At 37.7% G+C, this 14,956-nt stretch overlaps 1 protein-coding gene and 1 long non-coding RNA gene across 15 annotated transcripts in view; one reads left to right on the top strand and one right to left on the bottom strand.

The window, feature by feature from the left end:
- Positions 1 to 3,733: 3,733 nt before the first annotated feature.
- LOC142603145 (uncharacterized) lies at positions 3,734 to 14,802 on the bottom strand. Its single transcript, XR_012837020.1, has 3 exons — positions 14,442 to 14,802; positions 10,113 to 10,186; positions 3,734 to 3,822 (listed from the first exon to the last, which is right to left on the bottom strand). It is a non-coding gene; the product is annotated as an uncharacterized LOC142603145 (long non-coding RNA).
- The window catches only part of ERC2 (ELKS/RAB6-interacting/CAST family member 2), a 443,424-nt gene continuing 441,022 nt past the window's right edge, over positions 12,555 to 14,956 (top strand). For all 14 annotated transcript variants that reach the window (XM_075762003.1, XM_075761998.1, XM_075762008.1 and 11 more), the window contains exon 1: positions 12,555 to 12,827. The gene's annotated coding sequence lies outside the window, so the exon portion shown is untranslated. The remainder of the gene's footprint in view (positions 12,828 to 14,956) is intronic.

Here is a 14,956-nt window from a genome sequence, read left to right as displayed (position 1 = left end):
ACTTTATCCCTGTTTAGATTGAAAATGTTCTGGATTTGTGGCAGTGTTTGTATTTACAAACCAAACAACCAATAGGCTGATTGCAACAGAAGCTGTGAGACCTACTGATATAATCACTTGGCAATAGGACCCCTGCTACAAGTAAGAGGCCATTTTTGTTATTGGAGTTGCTAAATTCTGGCATCTAATGCTTATCACATTACAGCTAAGAAAAAACATGGTTGCTCTCTACTGTCCTTAGGACACACCACTTCTGAATAATAACAGATCATCCAAGGGATGGCTGGAAACAACTGACATCTGAGTGAACAGATTGATAATACTGTTTAAAATATAAGACTTGGACTAATCAATAGAGGGGTTTTTCCTCAGATGACAAAGTCAAATGTCTAATTGTTACTGTATATGCAGGTTCTATAGTCTTTGCTGAGTCTTTAATTTGTTACAAACTGGATATGTACAGAAGGGAAAAAAACAAGGAAAATGATTTATCACTCTCATTTCAATTTTTTTATTCAGTACCATCTTGAATATTATTATAGAGGTCAGATAAGAACAAGGGGTTTACTTCTCACAGAGAGGCTCTTTTCCCCATATACTTAAGGATTTTTTACTAAAATGACACAAACCTTTATTTTAGATATAAAAATGCTAGTCCACAGTATACTGTTAATTTACCCAGTGAACTGCATGACAGCACTCTCTAGATAAGAATTGTTCCTTTTTCCTAGAGAGAGATGTATTTAATATAAACAGTAATTTAGATATATACTTACACGAATTATGACTCATAAACAGGTTGGAAATGTAAATAAATAAATTAGGAAATTTAAAAATAGCTCAGAAGTATACTTACTCTTTTTGTAAAAAGACTATGATTATATCAGTAGAGCAGCAGAGGGCAACATGGCTATTACATGAATCTGCACTCTGAAATGGCACCTTTTTTCTTTTTCTTTTTTTAAAGCTCTGGTTTCTAGTATCTGAACTTTCAACTAGAAAGACTGTAGCCTGATACTGTTAGGACATGAGAAACTCTCTCATACAACTAAGCCAATATTTTTCACTATGGTGAAAGAAAGAAGCTCCTTGGCTATGTTAAAAGATTCGATGGAGAGCTTATCCCTTCATTTACTGCTATTCTTTTCTGGGTGTCAGTACAAGTATTTCATGCTGTCACATGTGGAGCTGGACTGAGAACTGATCGGACCAAATATTTTATGCAGGGGAAAAAAGAGGGAGGAGAAACAGGGGCGTAATTTTCAGTGGATCACTTTCTTCATTTTCACCGTATAACCATATAAATAGTTATGCTGTCATAATGGAAAAAACTCTGGTGCAGCACCATATATGAATTGGTAGATCACTGAATAGATGGATAGCAAGGAATGCTAAACCTGGCATTGCTTCTGAAGTAATACATATCAGATTATGCACTCATTTCTGTCATTGTGGTACAGATTTTTTTTCCCCCCCCGATAACTTTGATAAGATGAAGTCTGGAAATGTCCCATAAAGCAAGAGTTGAAATATAGACCAGGCAGAGCAAAGACCAGCTAATGCTCATACTGGGAGACCAAGAAGAGACTGCATCGAAACTCAGATCTGCAGCATCACTGCACCTTATACGAAGAAGCAGTTCCTCCAAAGAAGTAGCTACTTCCCTGCTGATGCTGTTGTCAGATGACAGAAGAATGTGGTATGAACATTTTAAAAAAACCTCAAACCTTATCTGGAAAAGAGGCTATAGCTTCAGGAAAAAGCTAAATACTTATAATCTATTTATTTAGGTATAAATGAAATTGTTCCTGTTCACTGGTATGATGAAGCTTATTTTCTTAAAAGAGCTCCACTTACAAAAAATATGCAATTTTTGCATAGTAAATGAAGTGTCAATGTGTTTTTCACTTCATTTGAACAGTCATAAACTGTCATACTATTTTCAGAGACAATCTTTATTTAGTTTAAAATCTGTATTAATTTTATCATGACAAAATAAGCAATCTCCACCCATGCTATTCATCTAATCTGAATGGCATGTGAAGTTAATTGGCAGTGGGCTGTATGTGAGGCACATTTATTCCCCCCTAACAGTCTGCATTCAGCACAGCACTTCCACCACCATCACTTCCAACAAAAGTAACACCTTCTGATAAATTAATGGCTGAGATTCACTTAGTCTATTTTCTATAACAAAAATCTACAGCAGCATATAGAAATGGAAATGTTTCAGACAATTTAAAATTTTTTTATAGTTTCCCTTCAAATCACAGCATAAAAAGAATGTGTCTTATGAAAAGAGGGGACAAAATGTTAAGAGATTCAGAATTTTAAATGAATGAAACTTCAGTTTATGTTTCTGTAATAACAAATAGCACTGCTACTGCTAGAATAGCTAGAAACAGTTAATCTAGTTTTTGAGCACAGGAAATGTGCAGCCTTGGGGGTACCGGTCCACCTTGGGTTCTACTACAAGAAGTAAATAGCAATCTCAGGGATACTACTGTACCCTAAATTCCATTAAAACTGACTGCAAGAGGTGATCAGTGTAGGGATCGTCTTGTACTTAAAGTGCTGATCGTTGCTGGAATTGGACTAATAAAGACTAGTCCATCAGTAACTCAGTAGCTTTCACTTGTTCTTCTGATATCTATTTCATAACCACAACCATAATGCCATTGCAATATGGTTTTTTTTTCCTTCTACAAATAAAAATTCTGATTATTGCAGTACTTTATTCTGGTCTTTCCCCCACCTCCCTCATTCATTTCTTCTTTAGTTTATTTTGTTCTACTTGCATGCATCTTAGTCATTTCTATGCTTCTGAAAGTGTTCTACTTTCCAAGCTGATCTGCAAAAAAGCATCTCATGCTAATTAATATGGATGGGTTCGGTGACCACAGTTTAAATTTCAAATAGCAACGTACAGATCTTAACTATTTTCTGTTTTATGTAAGAACTGTGTGATTTTTGGAACACCTCAGTTTGAGCTTCAGTAGCATACAGAATTTGTCTTTTAATAACTTAGTGTAGGAGAACTACAGTACCCCGACCGTCTGCTTTATGCTGAACTCCCTGAAGCAGCCAAATTTGTTTTCTAGAACATGCTGCACATGCTGGGTGCTGATTGCAAGTATTATCTTAAGAGAATCACTTCTCAATATTTAAGAAAATTAGTCTTCTTTTAAAGGCATTTTTTTGTGCTTTTATATTCCTGCTGGCTTCATCACACCAGGAGGTAACTGACAAATAGCATCATTCAATTCCATAGCTGCCTTTGCTGCTGCATTGTGTTTATCAAACGAATTGGGAGGAAGAAGAGGACTATGAGAAATCAACAACCTGCAGCTTCTCAAGAAATAAAAAAGTCTAGAACAAAGAATGTAACTTCACAACAAAAAGAAAACCTGTACTATAGTGCAACCAGAGTGGTTTGTCTGTGTAACAAGATGGGAGCAGTGTTTGAGAAGGACCTGAAACAAAGATTCATAGCTTTGGGACACTCCAACGTCCTGCTTTTTACAGAGAACTCACAAAAAAATGAACACAGGTAGGAGCCCTGAAAGAAAGAGTAAGCAGAATATCTGTGATTGGGTATTTTTCCTTACCTTTTGTATTAGTAGGCATATGATATGAAAATTCAATAATGAGTGTGCTAAACAGCCAGTATTAGAGGTCTTGATGATCTAGTGGTTTATGTGCAAACAACCTGAACTCACCTTATATTCCTGCTGCTATGCCAAACTAAATCCTTTTTAAGCCTGATCTTCTTTCTTCACTTCTATTCCTTATAATACATTGTGGATCACCATAATCTCTGCTCTGTAACAAGAACACAGAAGTAAAGAGCCATTTCACTCAACTAATATAATTGTTAACTATTATAAATGGAATAAGGGTCGACTTCCAAAATACTTTGCTTTCTCGTTATGCTCCTGTGTTCCTATTTTTTCCTCATTAAAGGCAACACAGTAGTTTTGCTCAGATTTCCTTTTATTTCTAAATTAACCCTTCTGTCAAGCACAGGCCATAGTGCTGTTTAGGATCCTAAACAGGCAACTGTACTTAAACATCAAAAACATGAATCCCATTAACTGCATGAAAGAAGCAGGCAAAATATTTCCTGTGAGATAAGGTTTGTGCAGAGAGGTAATATGTTTTCTTAGACCAATTGCTGTAGCTGCAAAATATTTCTACTCATTTCCAGATGTACTCCTCTTCACAGCTGCCTGGTCAAGGTATTAAAAAAAAAAAGAAATGCAGTAAATAAAAATATATTTTGGAAAATCCAAAGTACATTTAAATAAGGAGGAGAGAAGTGTAAGTACATATAAATAAGAAGCAGAGAAATGTTATTAAAAATACTGCTGTTGTAACTACTGCCACCTCTTTTATCCCAGTATCTCTCTGGTTCCTCTATTCATATTAAAGATGGTCATATACAGTTCTCATACAACACTAGTAGCACAGTCTGCTCAGGGATCAAGAAATCATAGTCTGTGTTGTAGTCTGATCTTTCATGGTTTATAAAAATCTTTTTTAATTGAGCTATACTTCAGTGATTAATGCATTTATCCTCCCCTTCACAGCGGCTGCTGCTGCTGTAACATATGGTTTGCCTGTCTGCCTTTTGCTATACATACTTGCTTTCCAATTGCCCTAAGGATTTCAGAATAAATTCAGTACTACATGGCAAAATACTCCTTCATCCCAACATGAAAAATCTCATGATTTGTAGTTCACTCATATATAGGTGTTTTACATCCTGAAGGAACAAGAAATAGTTTTAGTGCATTGGTATTAAGCTGTATTTGTGAGGTTTTCTATTGCTTTCCTCTTACCTTCTCTACGGCTGATACATTTATAGAACTTTTGCACAGATATTTCTTCCTCTAGCTAGTAATTTCACTGAAGAATTTTACCAATACTTCTATTTGTTTCTATCACCTGATTTTTCTGGGAGTTCTGAATCTGCTCCTCAACATTTCTGTATGGCTTCAGCACAGATGATGGTTTTCTTCTGCTTTTTTTCATATTTGCCAAAGGAATACTGTGCTACTCACTGCTAATGGATTGACAAAAGTGTACATGTTTCTTCATTCTTAAAGGTGAAGGAAGGATAGAGCAACAGCTGTTTATAGGCATAATTTTTGCTTCCTATGTGTTTTAAGGCTTTTGTCATCTTTCAGCAGCTTCAAATAGGTTTTCTTCCTAAGATTAAGTCTAAACGATAAAAAAAGAAAAAATATGTGGCAATTTATACTACTACTACTATGATATATTTAATCCATATCCAGAATTGGTTGGAAACAAAATTATTAGTTATTTCCACTAAGTTTTAAAGTTTGATGTTTTCCTGGTTTTTCCCTTTTTTGTTGCTGCTGTTGGTGTTTTTTTGTTGTTTTGGGGGTTTTTTGTTTTGTTTGTTGGAGTAGTTGGGGTTTTTTTTTACTCCCCCCAGTAAAGTCAATTAAACAATGAGAAAGCCCACAAAAATGGAAAAAGGAGATTAGGCATAGTCACACATGTTTTTTTCCCCTCTAAACAATACTTTATCAAGTGATAACAAATTAAAAAAAAATAATCCTTGAATTTGCAAGAACCATGTTATGAGAGCCACCTTCTCCCTCATTGCACAGTCACACCTCGGCCATATTCAGGCTTGCAAATTGCATATGCTGAGATTTGCAGTCCACTAGAAATAGATGTGCCAGACTGACAAGGCGGAATTCCTGTACCTTAGCAGCCATTTTGTACCTATTTGTAGGGAAATGTTATATAATGTCAAGCTGACAATTAGAAAACATTTCTCTCTATTTTAACTTGTAAGCCCTCTCCTGTTGTCTTTTTTTCTATATAGCTTGATAAAGAAATAAAAAGTCATCAGTTCAATTTAATGTACATGTCCATTATTGTTATATATGTAAATTCTTCTGTTACAATACATGGTTGTGTTTCCATTACTGAAATCACAAATTGCTCTTAGTCAGAAAGATAGTCAACAAACTATACTAGTGGAATAGGATGTAAAAGTGGGATTGGGACAATAAAGAAAGCAGAAACTCTTAGGAGAGGAATGCAAAAAAAGACAATACTAAGTTGATCCCTGGATCGAAATGCCCCTAAGGAAGGCATTTCATCTGCAGTCATCAATACTGAAGTACGCTTTTTTTAAGGTGTATTTCAAGTTCTGAGGAGAACGTACTCATTAGATGCTTCTGTAGACAGCAGAAAAGAATACCTTCAGAATCAACCAGATGATAGAAAGAATTTCACCTACAGTTACATTTATGCTAGTAAATTGAACAGGTTCAGGAAGCACTTCCTGGCGCTGGAACTTAACTGTTAAATTAGAACAGTACCTATGATGTTTTGGACTAGATGATAGACTCCCTCCCAGTTCTCAGGCATGTTTTGGAAGTTGGCATAAGTTTATGTTCCCAGTAAGAAATCGTCATGGCAGTATCCTATTTTGGGAGCTGAGTGAGTCTAGTGGCATGAATCCAGATAATTATAAACCATTTCTTCTTTATGCCAGAGAGTGGTTCTCGATAACTTTAATTAAATGTGCCAGCATACATGTAGTTTACAGGACTGGTTCTAAATGGTAAAAATGGAAAAAAAAAAAAAAAAAAAAAAGACAGAAAAAGACCATTATCTTTTTTAGTTCTAGAATTGGTAAGATAAATGGACATAACCACTTGAAGTTAGATCCTCGAGTAGTGACCAAGTTTTACTCAAATGTGGGAGAAGTCCTGATATTTCATAAAGTCAGGGTGGTAGATGATTATCATAGAAATACTGATAGATATTTAATTATAGCAACATAAAAGGATACTTTCAAGTCTATATTTAACCTTTCTGTAAAGGTTAAACTTTAAAGACCAGAACATAGTGAAGTATTCAGAATGGCATGTGCTATTCTGTTTTGCAGCACTGACAAGAATCTTGATGACAAAAGTGAAATCCAATGGTTATGAGATCTTTTTATAAGAAGTTATCACTATAACACTAAGAATATGGGACAATAAAGTTAAGACTACTTCTGAAGATTATGGCGTATATGACAACTCTCTGGTTACCAAAATGTTGGCTTCCTTTCTATCTGGCCTTAGGTTCTACATTAAGCAAAAAAATATATTGGTACAGATAAAAATCTAATATCCTTGTGTTCTCTAGATGTTTTTTTACGTAGTATAACTTTGTGTATAACAAATACATCTGCTGAGAAAAGATGATGTACTGGGGGTGAACAGTCCTACAATCCTGATTTTGTTTGTACCTGCCAACTTCACCGTAGTGGCTGAGATCATAAGTAGGGAAGGAGATATCAGCTTCCTGCAACTGGAGAATTGAGAGGGGAACCTCAGTTGCCTTCAGATGAAGTGGCTCATGTTGAAACCAGTAAATACAAGTTTTAGTATCTAGTTGCACTTTTCAGGAATAAGGTGGGCATTTAAAAGCTTAAGCTTTGCTGAAAAGTCATTTGGACTTTAGCTCTGAATTGTCTAAACTGATTTAAAAAAATTAACCAGCATCTAAGAGTTTACTAGTCAGTGCTCATTTAGCAGCAGCTCTAGTATAGTCACATGTACAATAGTGGTAGCAGTAATACTTTTCAGAGAATAGATCCAACCAGGTAAATAAAGAACCATTGATAAAATTTTAGGTCTTAAAATATTAAACCTAATTCAAGATATTTTAAGCTAGATCTACTAAATACTGTTAGGGGCCACTTGAGTTTGAATTGTTCTAAGAAATATTTTTAGGTCTCTGAAATATATTGCACAGTTGATGTAAAAGCCTATTAAAAGCCCTATTTTGAGATGTGGCAGCTAAAGAACTTCTGGGAGCTGGGTATTTTTACTATTAAATAATTTTGCTATTTTTGCTCTATTTGCAAGAATGAAATTAACAGCACGTGCCAGAGTAGCTTGATTTCTATTCTGAATAGATTAGCAATGCGGTATATAATAAATTGCTTAAATTACGCAATTACAAAAAAGAATATACTTTCCTTGTTTGCTTTTGCATAATAATGCATTATAATGAATTCCACAATAGCGTATTGTGCATTCATGTATATCCAAGTAATGTTTTTCCATCCTCTGTAAAGTATGTGTCACTGTTAGATTAAAAATAAATAAATTATACTAATCATTTTGAAAACCAAGACAGCAGACTTTGATTAGTGATCTGTCATGAGGAAAGTAAAGAAGGAAACTAACATTTGGTGGAAACTATTTTATGATTCAATTTGACAGATATCTCTGTAGGTGGAGATCTGAACTGATAAAGTGGAAACAGAGCAGTCCTATAAATTACTGACTGACAGGTGCAACACCTCCATTGACTAGACTAATAGGACCTCATTCTGAAATCAACAGTTAAACAATTTTGTTTCAATTATTTTCTTTGGAGGTTTTTTGTTTGCTTGTTTTGGGTCAAGTGCTCACCCCAAGTCTGATCACCACATCATGGTAAATGCAACATTTTTTTTTTTTTTTCTGGAACCTTCAGTGTAAATCATGCAGAATTTAGGGTTGGATTTTTTCCTCTTTTCTTCCAGAGATATCAGCATACTCCATGTGAAAGTACTTTTCTTGCACAGTTCCATTAATTTTCTTCTTTCTGGACCTTACCAGTTAGGAAGAACTTGCACTATGAAAGTAACTTTCTTATTTGATCCTTGCTGCCAATTAGGTATTAATATGAATAAAGAGCACCAACATCCATCAAGACTTACTTTCTCTTCCAAAAAATACGTATATCACTTAAACTTTTTCTTTGAATATTATTTAAACAATGTATCATGGTAATATCTTGTAATAGTGATTTCTACTGGACAATTATAAATTTAAAAGTGCTTGTGAATGCAATAAACAGTTAAATTTTATCAAGGAGATTACTGTCACATTTATTTGCTTTGTACCGCAACATAGCATAAACAGAATTACTGATTCCATTTCTTAATAATAGTCTAATGTAGCATTATCCCATGTATTTCTGTTTTTTACCATCAAAACACAGGGGCTGACCTGCATGATCATCTCTTATTTCTGCTTCAGAAGCTCCCATGCTTCTAGTAATTTTCATGTCTTTGTGTTGTTTCTATTTGTGCTGTATTTTTGTTAGAAAGTAATTCAGTTTTTCATATATTAATGTAATACCAGAATTATTTTTTACAATTTTTAAATTTTAATTTTTAATTAAAAAGTAGACTGTTACATCATGTTCTTGACTTGGCTTCTGTAATAGAAAATGAAAGCTGAAAGCAACTCTGCCACTAGGGAAGCATGGATGAATACATCAGGGCCAGGTTCAATGGAATAAAGCTAAAATGGATTTTTCTTCAGTTTTTAAAGCACACACCTGCAGTTGCTTGCTCTGAATTATGAAGCAGCAGTGACTGAGCTCCATTTCTATTTGTATTTCTGTTTTTTAAAAATGAAGCACTAAACAGCATACATCTTCACCAAAACATGAAAGGGAGCTAGCTGCTGCTGAAGTGTTATTACCACAGGTAAGAAGAGAAGAGAGCTGGGAAGGATAAAGGGAAGCATGGGAACAGAAGACAATCAGTAACACTATATGTTTTCTAATGTTATTTTGAATTATTTATACATAGAATAACGAAACAGAAAAATTATGATAAGAGAATGTTTTATGCTTTCCTGTTTCCGAAATCAATATAGCCTAGGCTGAGGAAAATGGCAGATTTTAAAACCTGTATTTCATATGTACTTGAATTGTTTAGGGCCTAACTTACTCTCATTTAAATAAAAAAGAATTTTTCATTAACTTCAGTGGGGGTTTTACAGCTCTTGATGTATAAGTAAAAAGAACTATGAATATGCTGCATTTTTAAGGCAGAAAGCTTTTCAGTAAACAAACAAAAGTACGCTAGCCAAAAATGCATCTGAAGGTAGAAACTGTTGAAAAGTGCAAACCTTAGATACAGCATCACATGACACTTGTATTATAAATACTGGTTTAAGTTTTACAACAGACTGCTTCTCTCTAACAGTTGGCTGAAAGATATGTCTAGTAGTCAATGCATTGGAACCTCTCATAACAAAAACAAAAAGAAAAAAAAGTGCTAGCTTACTCACATGATCTGGCTTTCTCCTTTTTATGCTTAATGGTGCACACCTGCATCATGACACCAAAGACAACACAGATGTTCCTGTGATTAGACAAAAATGAGAACTTTCATCAGCTGCAAAGAAGTCAGTCTTAAATACATACCATTGTTATTATCCTACCCTTTGGGTTTGGATTCCAGCATTGTTTTGAATGTAAGGAATGAATATTATTGAAGGGTTTGGATTATGTGACCCTGAGGTTGTTTGCATGGATGTTGTTTTTATAATAAGTAGATTAGCTGTATAAATTCTGATTATTTTTCCCCCTCCGACCCTTTATTTCAACTGCACATTTTCTTAACAACTCTTTTTGAATACAATATGGCAAAATATTTTTTTTCCTAAAGCTCTGCACCAAATGGTCTTGTCCATAGAGGGTATATTCTGTTCTTTGGCACTAGTAATACTAACAGTCTCCCTGCAGATGGTCTACAGCTCCAAGATGGTTTATGATTAATTCTGCCACAAACTTTATTGAATGACAGCAAGCTTAATACATTGCAATATTGTTGCAATCTTATGGTAACTCTGTAGCGTCTTCCCCCAGTGATTATTCTTGAATAAGAAGAGTTTTAGGCAACTGGTCTGCTGTCAGAATGATCCTGGCTTTTGTAGGCTATCACAAGGCCTGTAACCTTTGCCAGTGAATGAGTCACAAAAGGATAAAGCAGAACCTGATGTTCCTGTCTTTTCATATAGACAGGGATGGGGTGATTGTTTAAAAAAACTGTCAGCAGCTGACACCACTTAGAACAAAAGTTCTGTCTTCATTAACAGTACTGAGACAGAATTGGTATTAGCAATACTGACACAGGTCTGCAAGATATTCTTACTGCACACCGAATCCAAATTAAGCACTAAACTTTTGAAAATGGACACATGTGCTTTGAAGGATTCAGTGCAGTGACCCGCATTTTATAGTGTTTATCCATTTTCTTACAGATGCAGACTTGCTAACTCTTCAAGAGCACAAGAGTACTTTCTGTTTGCTTTTTAGATCAAGTGAAATTATTTGTATACAAAACCATGTCCCTTCTTGTCAATTTCTCCAGGAACAGATTTTCTCTGTCATAACTTCCATGGTTTTGTAACTATTTTAACAGAAATGTCCTCAAGAAAATATGCAGGTTTGAAAAGGAACTGAGGTTTGCATTTTAATCATGGTTTGTCCCATTACTTTGAACCCGGAAAAAATATTTGCCCTATATTGTAATTATAGCTGAAGTAGGTATAGTAAGAGTATGTCCCTTTCTTGGGGAAATAAAACTTGTTATACTTTTACTGTAAACTGCATCCTAGCATTGTTTTCAATATTTGCATCTCTGAATAAATATTCATGACAACAAACTATTTCAACTGGCTTTGGATAATTCATACACAGCAATGAAGGGATTATGTTCATTTTAAACATGATTGGTTGAAATCAATTTCCTTTGACATAGTTTTTAATAGAAATTCCATAAAAGCTGTTCTTATTGATAATGTTTAATAGTGGCATGTATATGTGCATATGTAAGCAAGAGAGGAATAAAATACAGATTATAGTAAAATAACTACAGATCTGATGCGTTTCTTAAAAACATTGTTACAGCAAAGAGGTTGAGAAGGGGCAGATAAAATACATTTGCGAAATTCTGTGTAGGGTAAGGTATGAATTTGGATTGAAGCTAAGGACTGAGGGTGATCAGTTATGATTGTATCAAGAACAATTAAACTAAAAAAAAAATTTGAGAAGGGAGAAAAATAGAAGAGGAAAAAAAACTTCATTACCTAGGATGAGGAGAAGTCAGTGATATTTATAGGTTTCCCCTCACTCCCCTTAATACAAAACTAAATAAATAAAATCTCAGGAGTAATTTTTAACGCAGTGTACAGTTTTCTGATGAAAAAAGGCTTTGCATAACAACTCATCTCCTGCTTTTTTTTCCCTGCATACTATTTTTTTTAACACAAGCAAATATGGATGTCATTTTAATTTACTTTTACACTTAAGGCAAAACAGATTTAGATTCCCCCCCCCCCCCCCCCCCCCCCCCCCCCCCCCCCCCCCCCCCCCGTGTATGTATGCACATATAGTAGTGGATTTTAGATATCGTGTTCTTAAGCACCTGGCTTTGAACATTTTTGGCCTTCAGTGAACAGGGACAGGAAAGCAATTTTTCCTTTGCAGTTTTACGCAGATATAGGTGTATTTTTAGGCTATTTCACAATGAGTAACACACTTTCCTTTCAGACGTCTACTGGGTGGGGACTGGAACCCATAGGTTTGCAATGAATGGACAGTGTCTACGCTCCGAGAAATCCATGGGGTTGCAGTGTGTGTGCTGCTGCCGGTACTCTCCGCTGGCTGTCAGAGCTTGCTGCTGCCCCCGGCGGCAGGCCGCTCGGCGCTGATGAAGCCCCAGCTCCTCGGGAATGCTGGGAATGTTGAGTCAGGGACTGGCAACCCAGACAGCCGGGCTCGCAGCTGACTGAGGGAGACCCGCTGAGGGACAGAAAGACGAGGGACAGGAGCACACAAGCCTCCCCCGACTGCAGCGGGTTCCTTCTCTTCCTCCTCTGATAGGCGTTCGGTTGCTCCGGCTCTCCCTGCTGCCTCCTTCCTCAGCGCAAGAGATGTCAGCTAAACGTGATGTTGTAAAATCCATGTGAGGACGAAAGACAGATGCAATGATTTGAAAGGTGAGAAGCTTAAACAAGAATATGGCTGTAATACAGTACTGTATATTTATTGTGATTAAGGAAATTGCTATATATTGCTTTCTACAACTGTCTGGTAGCTGAAACTGGAAATGAATTTGCAGAACAGTCTTTTTATACTGCTGTAGAAATACATTGTAATAAATGGGACCAAGTGCACATCTTATTCTGGTAACAGAGTGCCTCTCCCTACAGAATCATCAACCAGAAACCTCTCTTGCAATTTCTATTAAAAGCAGCCATAGGAGTCTCATTTTTTGTGCCCATGTTTAAAAATATTATTGTTGTTAAAGTTTTCTAGAACAGAATTGATGAGCTTTGGAAATTCCTAGCTTTATACCTAAATACTGGTTAATGTTTGGTGTTTTAAAAATTGTGTCATGAAAAAGGTGAGAGATTTCTATTCCCTTCTAGTGGCTGGCAAATGGAAACCAGAAACTAACAGGATATTATTTTGCAGTTATATAATTAATGAATACTCACTGGGGACCCTCATTTATGATGCTGTGTGATTTTTTTTTTTTTTTAAAAGATCATTTTAGGTTTGGCAAGAGTGATGCATATGATAAAATCCATGCACATATTAATCAAGGATATATATTTTGCTGAGAGCATGAAGTAGTAATGTAATGAGGAAGGAATATATATATTTTTTATTAGTGTGTGATTGATTTCTAGGCGGCTACCTGCTAAGCCTTGTGATGGATGGATGGATGGGAATCTACTCCCTTAGCAGCGAACTGATATTTCCCTTTTGATGGACACAGCAACCGACCACTTGCATTGGCAGATACAAGCTCGTTGCAAATAAGCACGGCCAATAAGTGCAGTCAAGAGGAGGGCAAAGCCTACTTGTCAGGGTTAGTTTTCTGGTTGGCTTTTTAAATCAGTGGTTTCACGTAACTATTTGTTTGGGATTTGTTTTTATTTCCGATTCTCGTGCCCCCATCCCTCATGTGCATGTCCAGGGCGGCCACCTCGTACGCAACCCCTTCCCGGCAGCTCCACCGAGAGCAGGCCCTTCTCCGGCTCCCCCCCTCCTTCGAAGGGCGGGGAAGGGGGGGAAGGTCCCCCCCTCCATCAAGGCGCTCCTCCGCTGGCACTTCCATTTCCCTGTGCCGAAGTCGGGGACGGAAAAGATCCTCCGTCTCATGCCTGCCACCACCCCCGCCAGCCTCCTCGCCGCCCTGCTCTGAGGGAGGATGCTGTGCAGATCCGTTACCGCCCTCCTCCCACCTCAGGAAATCGTACAACTCCACAGCGTTGATTCAGCTACTCTTTCCAGGGCGCGGGGAGATACCTCCTGCGGCCCTACGGTTGGTCGCTTTCCAGCCCCAGAGGCAGGGGTCAACTTGGGACTGTCCTCTGAGTCTTCTCGTCAGCGAGGAGTGAGGAAGCCCGACCACCTTCCTGGACCAGCTTCCCCCACAGACGGCTGTGTCAGAGCAGCGCGCTCGCCCCACACCTGCGTCTCTACAGGAACCCCCAAAGCAATTATTTTGCCAAAGGAGGTTTCCTTGAATTCTCTTAATAGAAAGGACACCACCCGCCCCACCGCTGCTGTTGCTGCTCGGGCGAAAGACACCCTCTATGTACCTCGGTGCGGACCGACCCTCCCGGCCGTACCAGCCGCGCGCGGGGAGCAGAAAACCAGGCAGGCTCGCTTTTCGCTGGCACTCACTGCGGGCGGGACGGCAGCGCCGCTTCGCCCCTCCCTCCTTGGCGGGCGGGGCGGGAACGCCCCAGCTCGCTTAGCTACTAGAGGGCGGAGGTCGGCGCGTGCTGCCTGCCGCTCGCGGAGCCCGGCGGGCGCTGTCCACCTTTCCACAGGAGCCCGCGTTCGAGGGGCGAGGTTCCTTCACCGCCCGCTTCTCAGTGCCCTGCGGCCGCTTCGTGGGGTCAGGTGTTTTGCCATCTTGCTTAGCTCCTAGTGCTGGCTGGTATTTTCTTTACCAGTTCTGTGGAGGAGTAAAGGCTCTTGTAGTACCTGTCCCTTCATGGTCTCATCTACTTGAGCAGTGCATTTCCCAATTTCTTCCTTTCCCTGGATATGAAGAGGAAAAGGTCCCTTTTTAGGGTCTATTTTTGCACACTGGGAGTGTGTAATGGTA

Source organism: Balearica regulorum, chromosome 10 (genome assembly GCF_011004875.1).
Source record: "Balearica regulorum gibbericeps isolate bBalReg1 chromosome 10, bBalReg1.pri, whole genome shotgun sequence".
NCBI classification, from domain to species: Eukaryota; Metazoa; Chordata; class Aves; order Gruiformes; family Gruidae; genus Balearica; species Balearica regulorum.
Note: the sequence above shows the minus strand (reverse complement) of the source record. Positions and strands in the feature narration are given on the sequence as shown.